The 13,353-nt window shown below is 38.8% G+C and overlaps 1 pseudogene; it reads right to left on the reverse strand.

Moving 5' to 3' along the window:
• Positions 1–5,601: 5,601 nt before the first annotated feature.
• Positions 5,602–11,767, reverse strand: LOC126062043 (olfactory receptor 2B11-like; annotated as a pseudogene).
• Between the last annotated feature and the right edge of the window lie 1,586 nt (positions 11,768–13,353).

A 13,353-nucleotide genomic window follows, 5' to 3' on the forward strand; every position in this document is an offset into this window, starting at 1 on the left:
GCTTTCCTGCATTCTGGAATCCTGGTGAATCATAATCTTCACTAATTCAAATAAAAATCTTAGCAAGTTTTCTTGAGGAAATTGGCAAGCATGACATTTCACCTCTAAATTTTCGCATGTGTCTACTGATAAGAATATTAAAAAAGGTCCGCTAATCCCCTAATATATTTAGTTCACATTAAAAGTTCCCAAATTGTTTTAAAATATCTTTTATATCTAAATGAAGGAGGCCTGGTGGAGTAATGGTTAAGCCCTTGGCTGCTAACTAAAAGGTCAGCCGTTTGAGCCCACTCAGTGGCTCCATGGAAGAAAGACCTGGCAATCTGCTCCATAGAGATTACAGCCTAGGAAACCCTATGGAGGACTTCTACTCTGTCCTATAGGGTTGCTATGAGTTGGAATCTACTGGACAGCAAACAACAACATACCTAAATGAGTATTGACTGTATAGAAAAATAATATATTTTGGGGTTTGTCTTCGTTTTCTAGTGCTGCTATAACAGATATACCACTAGTGGATGGCTTGAACAAACAGAAATTAATTTTCTCACAGTTTAGGAGGCTAGAAGTCCGAATTCAGGGTACCAGATCTAGGGAAGGTTTTCTGCCTCTATTGGCTCTGGGGAAGGTCCTTGTTTCTTGGTTCCTTGGCAATCTTCGTTTGGTGTAGTATCTATCTTCTCCCATCTCTGCTTGCTCCTCTGTCCCATCTCTGCTTGCTCCTCTGCTCTTTTCATATCTCAAAGGTGATTGGCTTAAAACACAAGCTGCAGTGATTTGCCCTCTTAACAAAGAGAACCCATGCCAAAATAGGTATAACCACAGGTATTAAAAACAATAAAAAAAACAGTTTCTGCCCAGCTGATTCCAATTCATAGCGACTCTTTAGGACAAAGTGGGGCTAGGACTTACAACACATATTTTTGGGGGAAACAGTTCAATCCATAACTGGGTTTAAATTTATTTATCTAGCTATTGATATATCTAGATATACATACATATATTTCAAACTAATATTAAATCAACTTTTTTGTGTTTGGTTATGTCTCTTTAAATCTAGAACAATTCCCTACCTTTTTTTCTCATGACATTGAGCTTTTGAAGAAGCCAAGCCAGTTTCATTGAAGAATGTAACATGTTCTAGATTTGACAGATCCTTTCTCATGTGTCCTTTAATTTTTTTTTTCCTCTAGCCCATGTGATTTTTGTGCACTGGAAATTTGGTCTAGAGATACATTTGATTTAGTTTATCTTTTATTATTCTTTTAGCATTTACCTTAGAAAAAATAACGTGTTTTTCACTTACTAATGTCCAATGTCACTTGGTACTTAAACTCCCTTTCTGGATAATGCATGACCTTTCCTCCCAGGGTTGTATCCTTTCACTATACTTATTCAATCTGTATGCTGAGCTAATAATAGAAAAAGCTGGACTATATGAAGAAGAATACAGCATCAGGATTGGAGGAAGGCTCATTAACAACCTGTAATATGCAGATGACACAACCTTGCTTGCTGAAAGTGAAGAGGACTTGAAGCATTTACTGATAAAAATCAAAGACTACAGCCTTCAGTATGGATTATACCTCAACACAGAGAAAAAAAAAATCCTCACAACTGGACTAATAAGTAACATCATGATAAATGGAGAAAATATTGAAGTTGTCAAGGATTCCACTTTACTTGGATCCACAGTCAATGCCCATGGAAGCAGCAGTCAAAAAATCAAAGGATGCATTGCATTGGGTAAATCTTCTGCAAAAGACCTCTTTAAAGGGTTGAAAAGCAAAGATGTCACCTTGAGGACTAAGTTGTGCCTGACCCAAGCCATGGTATTTTTGATCACTTCATACACATGCAAAAGCTGGAGAATGGATAAGGAAGACAGAATTGACGCATTTGAATTATGATATTGGCGAAGAATATTGAGTGTACCATTTACTGCCAGAAGAATGAGCAAATGTGTTTTGAGAGAATTACAACCAGAATGCTCCTTAGAAGCAAGGATGGTGAGACTTCGTTTCATGTACTTTGGACTTCATGCTTGGTAAAGTAGAGGATCAACAAAAAAGAGGAAGACCCTTAACGAGATGAATTGACACACTGGTTGCAACAATGGGCTTGAACATAGCAATGATTGTGAGGATGGCATAGGACCAGGCAGTGCTTCGTTTTGTTGCACATAGAGTCTCTATGTGTTGGAACTGACTTGATGACACCTAAAAACAATGATAAATTTTTAAAGAGGGACCGTCAAATTATATAAGATTCAGGCTGTACAAAACCTGGATTCATCTCCTATATTTTCTTCCGAATGATTTAAATTTTGATTTTTTACGATTAAATCTTTATATTTAGGACAGAATTTTGGGTGGGATATGATGAGAGATGGTGATCAAGTTTTATTTATATTTTTCTGCATGAAAACTCAATTGTCCCACACCAGTTATTGAATAGTTCACTCTTTATTTATCTGCAGGCCCACTTATTCATAAATAAAGGTTTCATTTATGTGGGGTTTTTACCTACACTTTGTTTTTCATTCTATTCTATTAGTCTAGATGCTCATTCATAGTCACAATTGAAGAAGTGTATACCAACAAGCACTGAAGTGAGTAATCCAAGCTTCATACGTATTCCTTCCTACTCTCACTATCTCCTCCTACTAATCAGGGTCAAATAGCTCTTCCATGATGGTTATCCTCTTATCATCTTCCTGTACTCAAGGAGTCCAAAATGCCTAGGTGCCCGTTGTAGCTCATACACCAATATTCCTCTTGCCATGACCCCTATAAAGGGTGCACTATCTTTGGGACCATATCACTAATCTTGAGAAGCCCAGACTTGTGGGAATGGAAAGCACAAGTCCCCAGAGATTCATTGTGAGTAATGATAAGTGGGGCCATTCTTGCTTCCACTTATTGGTTCCTGGACTCTTATATTCTTCCTGTTGGAAACACAACACCATTTAGAGACTCCACATATATTAAATCCTGGAAAATGTTGCATTAGTTGAGAGCTGGTGCTTCAGCTGTGCCTTCAGTAAGACCCTTTGTCAGAACAAGGGCTTCTGGATGATGTGAAAATAAGCCCATGGTTACAGGCTTTCTTCCACACTTCCTTTGCTGTGAGTGGCCACCTCCTGGTGAGATAATATATTGTGTGGTATTCCATGCTTGAGAATTCAAATGACCTTAGAATTCAAATAACTCTTGCCTGAGGTTCTGTGAACAAGAAACTCAAACCCTGTCTTAGTAATCTAGGGATGCTATAACCGAAATACCACAAGTGAATGGCTTTAACAAATACAAATTTATTCTCTCACAGTTTAGGAGGCTCTCCAAACTTAGGGCTCCAGCTCTAGTGGAAGGTTTTCTTTCTCTGTTGCTCTGGAGGAAGGCTCTTGTCATCAATCTTACGCTGGGTCTAGAAATTTCTTGTTGTAGGGATCCCAGGTACAAAGGACAATCTCCACTCCTAGGTCTTCCTCTTGGTGGTAGTGGGTCCTCTCTCTGCTTGCTTCTCTCTGCTTTTATGTCTTGTAAGACAGTGAAGGGCAGTGGCTCAAGATACATTCCAAGCTAACCCTACATCATTAACATAACAAAAATAATATAATCCTCATTAACATGACCTAATCCTACCTCATTAACATGACAGCTCACTCCCAGATGGAACCCCATAACCACAGACATAGGGGCTAGGGTTTACAACACATCACAAAGTGGAGGATAATCAGATCACAAAATAGAGGACAAACACACAATACTGGGAATCATGGCCTGGCCAAGTTGACACATGTTTTGGGGGGACACAACTCAGCCCATGACAAACCACTTACTTGCCTGTCCATGAAAGAAGGAGCCTAATATTATTAAGCTGCCACCAAATTACTGTTTGATCTCCTTGAGAGCCATATAGAGGACCTCAGCATTGGTCTCTTTTGTTGGAAATTCAGACATTCAGAGGCATCAATAGTTATTTTGGCCTTGGTAAATGGGAGTTCATTTAGTTGCATCCCTGTGTAATCTCTATTATCTGCCACTGTAGTCACTCCAATCATGTAGCCATCATGACCGTTCTAGGGAAGCTGATGATAAAGACTGGCAAACGTCAACTGGTCAAGTTCTTTTTTTCAACTTAGTTGTTCAGTGCCTTTTTCATAGTCGATGCTTTCTGGTGGATGCCATGCTATTTCAGGGTTCTTCCTTTGGGAGGTAGGCCACATCTTCAGTCAAAGTGTACCAGGTCTGAAAATTGGCTTTATTGAAGTAAACACCCTCAGTCTCTTGACTACTCATTCTTGCCTTCTTTTGATTGTATATATTAAGCAGCAATCTCATTGGCTGCCTATCTATTTTTCCCTCTAGGGATGCTTCTCCAATCTTTCTGATTATAATAATAATTGCAGCCCCCTGTACTCTAGTGCTTAAGTTCTGCCACCTTACTTCATCATCCCCATTATTACTAGTGAACCAAAGTCTGTCAGTACCTCTAATTGTCAACCCTGGTCTGAAGAAGAGACCCACCTCTGAACTTTTTATTGATGTTGGTGCCTCCCTCACCAGCTCATTACTATCCTTTGAAAAGGCTATTCTTTCCTCTTAGTAGACCGGACACTCTTGCCAAAAATAAGATGACCATAGATGTATGAGTTTATTTTAGACTCTCAATTCTATTCCATTGGTCTATGTTGTTGTTGTTAGGTGCCGTTGAGTCAGTTCTGACTCATAGTGACCCTATGCACAACAGAACGAAACACTGCCCTGTTCTGTGCCATCCTTACAATTGTTGTTATGCTTGAGCTCATTGTTGCAGCCACTGTGTCAATCCACCTTGTTGAGGGTCTTCCTCTTTTCCGCTGACCCTGTACTCTGCCAAGCATGATGTCTTTCTCCAGGGACTGGTCCCTCCTGACAACATGTCCGAAGTATGTAAGATGCAGTATCGCCATCCTTGCCTCTAAGGAGCATTCTGGCTGCACTCCTTCCAAGACAGATTTGTTCGTTCTTTTGGCAGTCCATGGTATATTTAATACTCTTCGCCAACACCACAATTCAAAGGCGTCAACTCTTCTTCAGTCTTTCTTATTCATTGTCCAGCTTTCACATGCATATGATGTGATTGAAAATACCATGGGTTGGGTCAGGCGCACCTTAGTCTTCAGGGTGACATCTTTGCTTTTCAACACTTTGAAGAGGTCCTTTGCAGCAGATTTGCCCAATACAACTCGCCTTTTGATTTCTTGGCTGCTGCTTCCATGGCTGTTGATTGTGGATCCAAGTCAAATGAAATCTTTGACAACTTCAATCTTTTCTCCATTTATCATGATGTTGCTCATTGGTTCAGTTGTGATGATTTTTGTTTTCTTTGTGTTGAGGTGTAATCCATACTGAAGGCTGTGGTCTCTGATCTTCATTAGTACGTGCTTCAAGTCCTCTTCACTTTCAGCAAGCAAGGTTGTGTCATCTGCATAACGCAGGTTGTTAATGAGTCTTCCTCCAATCCTCATGCCCTGTTCTTCTTCATATAGTTCAGCTTCTCAGATTATTTGTTCAGCATACAGATTAAAGAGGTATGGTGAAAGAATACAACCCTGCCGCACACCTTTCCTGACTTTAAACCAATCAGTATCCCCTCGTTCTGTCTGAACTACTGCCTCTTGATCTATGTAAAGGTTCCTCCTGAGCACAATTAAGTGTTCTGGAATTCCCATTCTTCGCAGTGTTATCCATAGTTTGTTATGATCCACACAGTTGAATGCCTTTGCATACTCAAAAAAACACAGGTAAACATCGTTCTGGTATTCTCTGCTTTCAGCCAGGATCCATGTGACATCAGCAATGATATCCCTGGTTCTACGTCCTCTTCTGAATCCAGCTTGAATTTCTGGCAGTTCCCTTTCGATATACTGCTGCAGCCGTTTTTGAATGCATGTGATATTAATGATATTGTTCTATAATTTCCACATTCAGTTGGATCAGCTTTCTTGGGAATAGGCATAAATATGGATCTCTTCCAGTCAGTTGGCCAGGAAGCTGTCTTCCATATTTCTTGGCATAGATGATTGAGCACCTCCAGCGCTGCATCTGTTTGTTGCAACATCTCAATTGATATTCCATCAGTTCCTGGAGCCTTGTTTTTCGCCAGTGGCTTCAGAGCAGCTTGGACTTCTTCCTTCAGTACCATCGGTTCCTGATCATATGCCATCTCTTGAAATGTTTGAATATCGACTAATTCTTTTTGGTATGATGACTCTGTGTATTCCTTCCATCTTCTTTTGATGCTTCCTGTGTCCTTTAATATTTTCCCCATGGAATCTTTCACTATTGCAACTCAAGGCTTGAATTTGTTCTTCAGTTCTTTCAGCTTGAGAAACGCCGAGCGTGTTCTTCCCTTTTGGTTTTCCATCTCCAGCTCTTTGCACATGACATTATAATACTTTACTTTGTCTTCTTGAGAGGCCCTTTGAAATCTTCTGTTTAGTTCTTTTACTTCATTGATTCTTCTTTTTGCTTTAGCTGCTTGACGCTCAAAAGCAAGTTTCAGAGTCTCCTCTGACATCCATCTTGGTCTTTTCTTTCTTTCCTGTCTTTTCAATGACCTCTTAATTTCTTCATGGATGACGTCCTTGATGTCATTCCACAACTCATCTGGTCTTTGGTCACTAGTGTTCAATGCATCAAATCTGTTCTTCAGATGGTCTCTAAATTCAGGTGGGATATACTCAAGGTCATATTTTGGCTCTCGTGGACTTGCTCTGATTTTCTTCAGTTTCAGCTTGAACTTGCATATGAGCAATTGATGGTCTGTTCCACAGTCGGCCACCAGCCTTGTTCTGCCTGATGATATTGAGCTTTTCCATCGTGTCTTTCCACAGATGTAGTCAATTTGATTTCTGTGTGTCCCATCTGGTGAGGTCCATGTGTATAGTAGCCATTTATGTTGGTGAAAGAAGGTGTTTGCAGTGAAGAAGTCGTTGGTCTTGCAAAATTCTATCATTCAATCTCCGTCATTGTTTCTATCACCAAGGCCATATTTTCCAACTACTGGTCCTTCTTCTTTGTTTCCAACTTTTGCATTCCAATCGCCAGTAATTATCAATGCATCTTGATTGCATGTTTGATCAATGTCAGACTGCAGCAGCTGGTAAAAATCTTCTATTTCTTCATCTTTGGCCCTAGTGGTTGGTGCATAAATTTGAATAATAGTCGTATTAACTGGTCTTCCTTGTAGGCGTATGGATATTATCCTATCACTGACAGTGTTGTACTTCAGGATAGACCTTGAAACGTTCTTTTTGACGATGAATGCAACAACATTCCTCTTCGAGTTGTCATTCCCAGCATAGCAGACTATATGATTGTTCAATTCAGAATGGCCAATACCAGTCCATTTCAGCTCACTAACGCCTAGGATATCGATGTTTATGCGTTCCATTTCATTTTCGATGATTTCCAATTTTCCTAGATTCATACCTCATACATTCCAGGTTCCGATTATTAATGGATGTTTGAAGCTGTTTCTTCTCATTTTGAGTCGTGCCACATCAGCAAATGAAGGTCCCAAAAGCTTTGCTCCATCCACGTCATTAAGGTCGACTCTACTTTGAGGAGGCAGCTCTTCCCCAGTCATCTTTTGAGTGCCTTCCAACCTGAGGGGCTCATCTTCCAGCACTATATCAGACAATGTTCCGCTGCTACTCATGAGGTTTTCATTGGCTAATGCTTTTCAGAAGTAGACTGCCGGGTCCTTCTTCCTAGTCTGTCTTAGTCTGGAAGCTCAGCTGAAACCTGTCATCCATGGGTGACCCTGCTGGTATCTGAATACCAGTGGCATAGCTTCCAGCATCACAGCAACACACAAGCCCCCACAGTATGACAAACTGACAGACACGTGGGGGTCATTGGTCTATACATCTGTCCTTATACCAGTACTACATTGTTGTGTTTATTGTAGTTTTATAGTATATTTTCAAATTGAGAAGTGTGCATCCTCCTACTTAGCTCTTCTTTTTAAAGATTGTTTTGCTTATGGCAATATAAAAGATTGTTTTGTCTATTGCATACTGCATATGAATTAAGGATCAATGTTTTCACTTCTGTAACAAAAAAGGCTGTTGGAATTTTGATAGGGTTTGAGTTGAATCTGTAGATTGCATTGGATAGTACTAATATCTTAACGGTACTAAACCTTCCGATCCATGAACACAGGATGTCTTTCCATTTATTTAGGCCTTTAATTTCTTTCAGAAATGTTTTATAGCTTTCAGTGTACAAGTCTTTCACTTCTCTGATTAAATTTATTCCTCTTAGATGTTATTACAAATGGAATTTTTTCCTTAAGTTTCTTTTCAGATCGTTCATTGCTGTTGTATAGAAACACAATTGATTTTTGAGTGTTGATCTTGTACCCTGCAACTTTGCTGAACTTGTTTATCAGCTGTAGTAGCTTTCTTGCGGTTTTGGGGGGACTTTACATAGAGTCATGTCATCTGTGAACAAAGAGATATTTTTACTTCTTCATTTCCAATTTGGATGCCTTTTATTTCTTTTTCTTCCCTAATTGCTCTCGTTAGGGCTTCCAGTAAAATGTTGAATAGCAGTGGTGAAAGCAGAAATCCTTGTCTTGTTCCTGATCTCAGGCGGGAAGCTTTCAGTGTTTCATCATTAAGTTCAATGTTAGCTGTGGGTTTTCCATAAATGCCCTTTATCATGTTGAGTATCTCCCTTCTATTCTATGCCTAGTTCTCTGAGTGTTTTATCATGAAAAGGTGTTGAATTTTGTCAAATGAGATAATTATGTGGTTCTTTTTCTTTGTTCTATTAATGTGGTATATTATGTTGATTGATTTTCTTATGTTGAACCACCCTTGCATCCTGGAATAAATCTTGCTTGGTCACTGTATATAATCCTTTTAATATGCCATTGGATTCAGTTTGCTAGTATTTTGTTAAAGATTTTTGCATCCATGTTAATAAGGAATATTAGTCGGTAGTTTTCTTTTCTTGTGGTATCTTTGGCTTTGATATCAAGGTAATGCTGACTACATAGAATGAGTTAAGAAGTGTTCTCTTTCTCCTCCTCCTCTTCATCTTCTGGAAGAGTTTGAGAAGGATTTGGTGTTAATTTTTCATTAAATGTTTGGTTGAATTCACCAGTGAAGCCATTTGGTCCTGGAGTTTTCTTTGTTTGGAGGTTTTGATTACTAATTCAGTCTCTTCATTTGTTACAAGTCTTTGGAATGTTGTATTTCTTCTTGAGTCATTTTAGGTAATTTGTATGTTTCTAGGAATTTGTCCATTTCATCTAGGTTATCTTATTTGTTGGTCTACAGTTGTTCACAGTACTCTCTTATAATCCCTCTTATTTCTGTAGGGTCAATAGTGATGTCAACACTTTCATTTCTGATTTTAGCTCTTTGCATCTTTTCTTTCTTTCTTGCCTAAATATTTTCTAAGACCCAGCTTTCTAGATTCAGATCTTTTCTGAGAGCCAACTTTCTTTATCATTTCTATCCATCTTCTCTTGGGTCTTATTTTTTAGTTATTCAGTGATCACGAATGTGTTTCTCTTCTACAACTGTGATTAAAAATGTATCTCATTTTCAATGAAAAGCATTTTAAATATTTACTTTTTAATTCAAATTTAATTTGTTATACTTTGTGATGTGAAGTATAGACTCAAATTATTTATTTACCATACCAACATCAATAGTTTAATACCAGCAACATCTAAGATATATCTACTGGTCCCATCCTGGCTGGAGCAAAGAATAATGAAGAAAACCAAAGACACAAAAAGGTTAGTCCAAAACAGTAATAGACCACAACCACCACAACCTCCTCCAGATTGAGCCCAGGACAACTAAATGGTGCCAGCTACCACCATTGACTGTTCTGACAGGGATCACAAAAAAGGGTCCCGGGCAGAGTGGGAGCAAAATGTAGAACAAAATTCAATCCACACGCACACACACAAAGACCAGACTTTATGGTCTGACAGAGACTGGAGAAATCCCAAGAGTATGGCCCCTGGATACACTTTTAACTCAGTACTTAAGTCATTCCCGAGGTTTACCCTCAGCTAAAGATTAGACAGTTCTATAGGACATAAAATGACACAAGTGAGGAACGTGCTTTGTATTTCAGTCATGTGTACAAGACCAAATGGGCACACGAGCCCAAAAGCAAGAGCTAGAAGGCAGGAAGGGACAGGAAAACTGAACGAATGGAAACAAGGAGCCTGAGGTGGAGAAGGTGAGAGTGTTGACACATCTAGGGATTGGCAACCAATGTCACAAAACAATTTGCATATTAATTGTTTAATGAGAAACTAATTTAGTCTGTACACTTGCACCTAAAGCACAATTTTTAAAAAATCACAATCTGAAAAAATACATATATTGTTTAATAATAGCACTTCCTTTCCCTATTGTTGAGATACTTCTGGTTTAATAAGTCCTTACAGTAATTAAATGTAATAACTCATAAATAATTTTACATTTTAAAGAAAATTCCATACAACTTTGATAATTATTTTTTTAAGGTATTTAAAGTTCTAACAGGGTGAGACACTTTTCAAGGTAATTCCTTTCAGATTTATTTGTTTCAAGAGCTTCCTATGCTTTAGCATTTTTCACGGATATTGTACTGAAAGTTCAAATGCGTTTTCAAACTAGCCATTAGAAGTTTTGTTATGAAAGTGCTTCTCTTCACAATAAAAGTTTTCTTGACTTTTGAGCATGATTTTGGTGGGTCATATGTAAAAAGGAGAATGTATTCAGATTACTGTTGGCCTTCCCATTCAGAATAAAGCATCGATTCTTCATATTCTCTTTGATAATATGGCCCGTCTCAGAAGACTCCTCAAAGCTCCTTTAACATCCTTGTTCCTCAGGGTGTAGATGAATGGGTTGGCCATAGGAGTAATAACACAGTAAAATAGGGTCAGAAATTTGGCAAGGTCTTGAGGACCATTCCCTGAAGGCTGCATATAGATATAGATTCCAGGGCCATAAAATAAAGACACCACCAGTAAGTGTGAAGAGCAAGTACTGAAGGCCTTAAGTCTCCCATCAACAGAAGGAATTCGAAATACAGTTTGGGCAATGTAACTGTAGGAAATAAGAATCATGAAAAGAGGACCCATTATCAGGAGGGTGGCCACTACTGCTAAAGTAATCTCATTGACTGTGGTGTCCACACAAGCCATCTTAATAAGACCAGGCAGCTCACAGAAAAAGTGGTCCAGTACCTGGTTCCCACACAGGGGCAGCTGGACTGTGAGTGTGAACTGGAGCAGTGAATTGGTCAGACCGAAGAGCCAAGCAGTGTTAGACAGCTGCAGGCAGAGCTTGTGGTCCATGATTACAGAGTACCTCAGAGGCTTACACACAGCTACATAGCGGTCTAAGGCCATGATGCCAAGCAGGATACATTCAGTACAGCCTAGCCAGTGAAACACATAGGCCTGGACCATACAGACTATGTAAGTGATGCTCTTATTAGATGCTGCTAAGTTGAACAGCATTTGGGGCACCGTTGTGGTGGTGAAACAGAGATCCAAAAAGGAGAGGTTGGTGAGAAAGAAATACATGGGACTCTGTAGTTGGGAGTTGAGAGACCAGAATAATAGCAATGTTTCCCAACCATGTGAAGATGTAGGAGGTCATGAGGACAAAGAAGAGAGGCAGATCCAACCATGGGTATTTGGTAAATCCCATGAGAATGAAATCCTTTGGAAAACTTTCATTCAGGTGCTTCATTGAATTTTGTTGAGAGGTGCCTGCTAAAATCAAGAAAGATTCGGGTGATTAAAAAAAAAAAAAAAAAACCCTTGTGTCAACAGAAATTCTGAATAAATTAGGGAAAAATATATGCTTTCAAATGGAGAGATGGGGCACACTCTCAATGGAAATCAAAACAAGAATAATTAATGTTATTATTAGCAACATTTGAAAGTCCCACTTAGTCGAGAAAGTGATTTTGTATACATATATAGTATATGTATACATACCCAGAAAAACCATACATGCGTGTATATAAACACATATATATATATATATATATATATTTTTAAGTCAAAAACCTTTGCAATGGGTTAATGGACATTGGCTGTTATGGCTCTTTTGTCTGATTTAGTGGAAAGCTTTGATGAGGAAAGAGTGGGACTCCAAGAACTGGAATAAGGATATATGGAACATTCAGAGTGTTCATGGTACCCCACCACCCATCTCCCCATTCTAGCCAAGGCAGACTTCCTCTTATGTCTGATGAAGTAGCCTTGCTTAAGAATGCTGTACCTCCTCACTGAGAGGGTTATAATGTAAAAGAAAGCCAATTCTCCTCATGACCCTCCTCACATTCGTCAAGTATACAGGGTTAGATACCAGCGGGCTCTGCCAGGGCCAATTCCAGAGGGAAATGATGTAAGAAACATTGCAGCACTTTGCTAAATATGCATAGAAATTTGTAGACTGTATGTGGAAATGAATTCTGAAAGTACTAGACCAAGGAAATTAGATATGAAATTATCATGATGGGCACGCTTACCAAGGAGACTTGCTTCAATTTACCAGCTAGAGCCCTGAGTAAGTTTGATCTGGTTTTAAAGTGACCCATTTAAATAATGTTGGTTAGCCAGAATTCCTTAACGTATGGTGGAAAGACCCTGGAGGGATGAATGGGTGAATGTAATATCTGAGTTAACACAATTGATGAGAACAGGCTGATGATGAGGACAAAATTATCATTTCATGTGGCTCATTGGGTTTCAAAGGGAGAGGACCATATCCACAATCACAGACTATAATTTTATTCTAAGACAGCTGTTTTAAATGAGTGACATCATGTGATGGTGGATCAACACAAAGTATCCCTCTCTTTAAAATGGAACTCAAAGTGTAAGAAACCTTGCCTTTGTTACCAATTCTATCTTTATAATATATAGAAGGAGGATATTTTATACAAAACACGGGTAATTGTGATAGATTTTTTTGACATGTAAAACAAAACACAGGCATCTGATTCATGACAAAGTAAACTAAATTAATCAACAAATCTGTTAAGAATGGAGAATTCTTGAATACACTCAGACAAGTTTCTGCTTGTTCTAGATCAGGGTAGCTTCTCAATTTGCACTTGTATTAGAAACCAGAGAAGGCTTTTCCATGAAAATGCCATACCACATACCCAGCTGAACTGCCCTTCATCTAGCTTTGAGTTAATACTTGTCTCCTACTTTATTTATCCCACTTTGAACGACTGCTGAACCCGAGAAATTCTGATTAATTCCACTAGAATCTGCTCATTCTCTATTCTCTCCATTCTTTCTCTCATTTTTCCTTCCGCC

The sequence above is a fragment of the Elephas maximus genome, chromosome 1 (assembly GCF_024166365.1).
Source record: "Elephas maximus indicus isolate mEleMax1 chromosome 1, mEleMax1 primary haplotype, whole genome shotgun sequence".
In the NCBI taxonomy this organism is placed as follows: Eukaryota; Metazoa; Chordata; class Mammalia; order Proboscidea; family Elephantidae; genus Elephas; species Elephas maximus.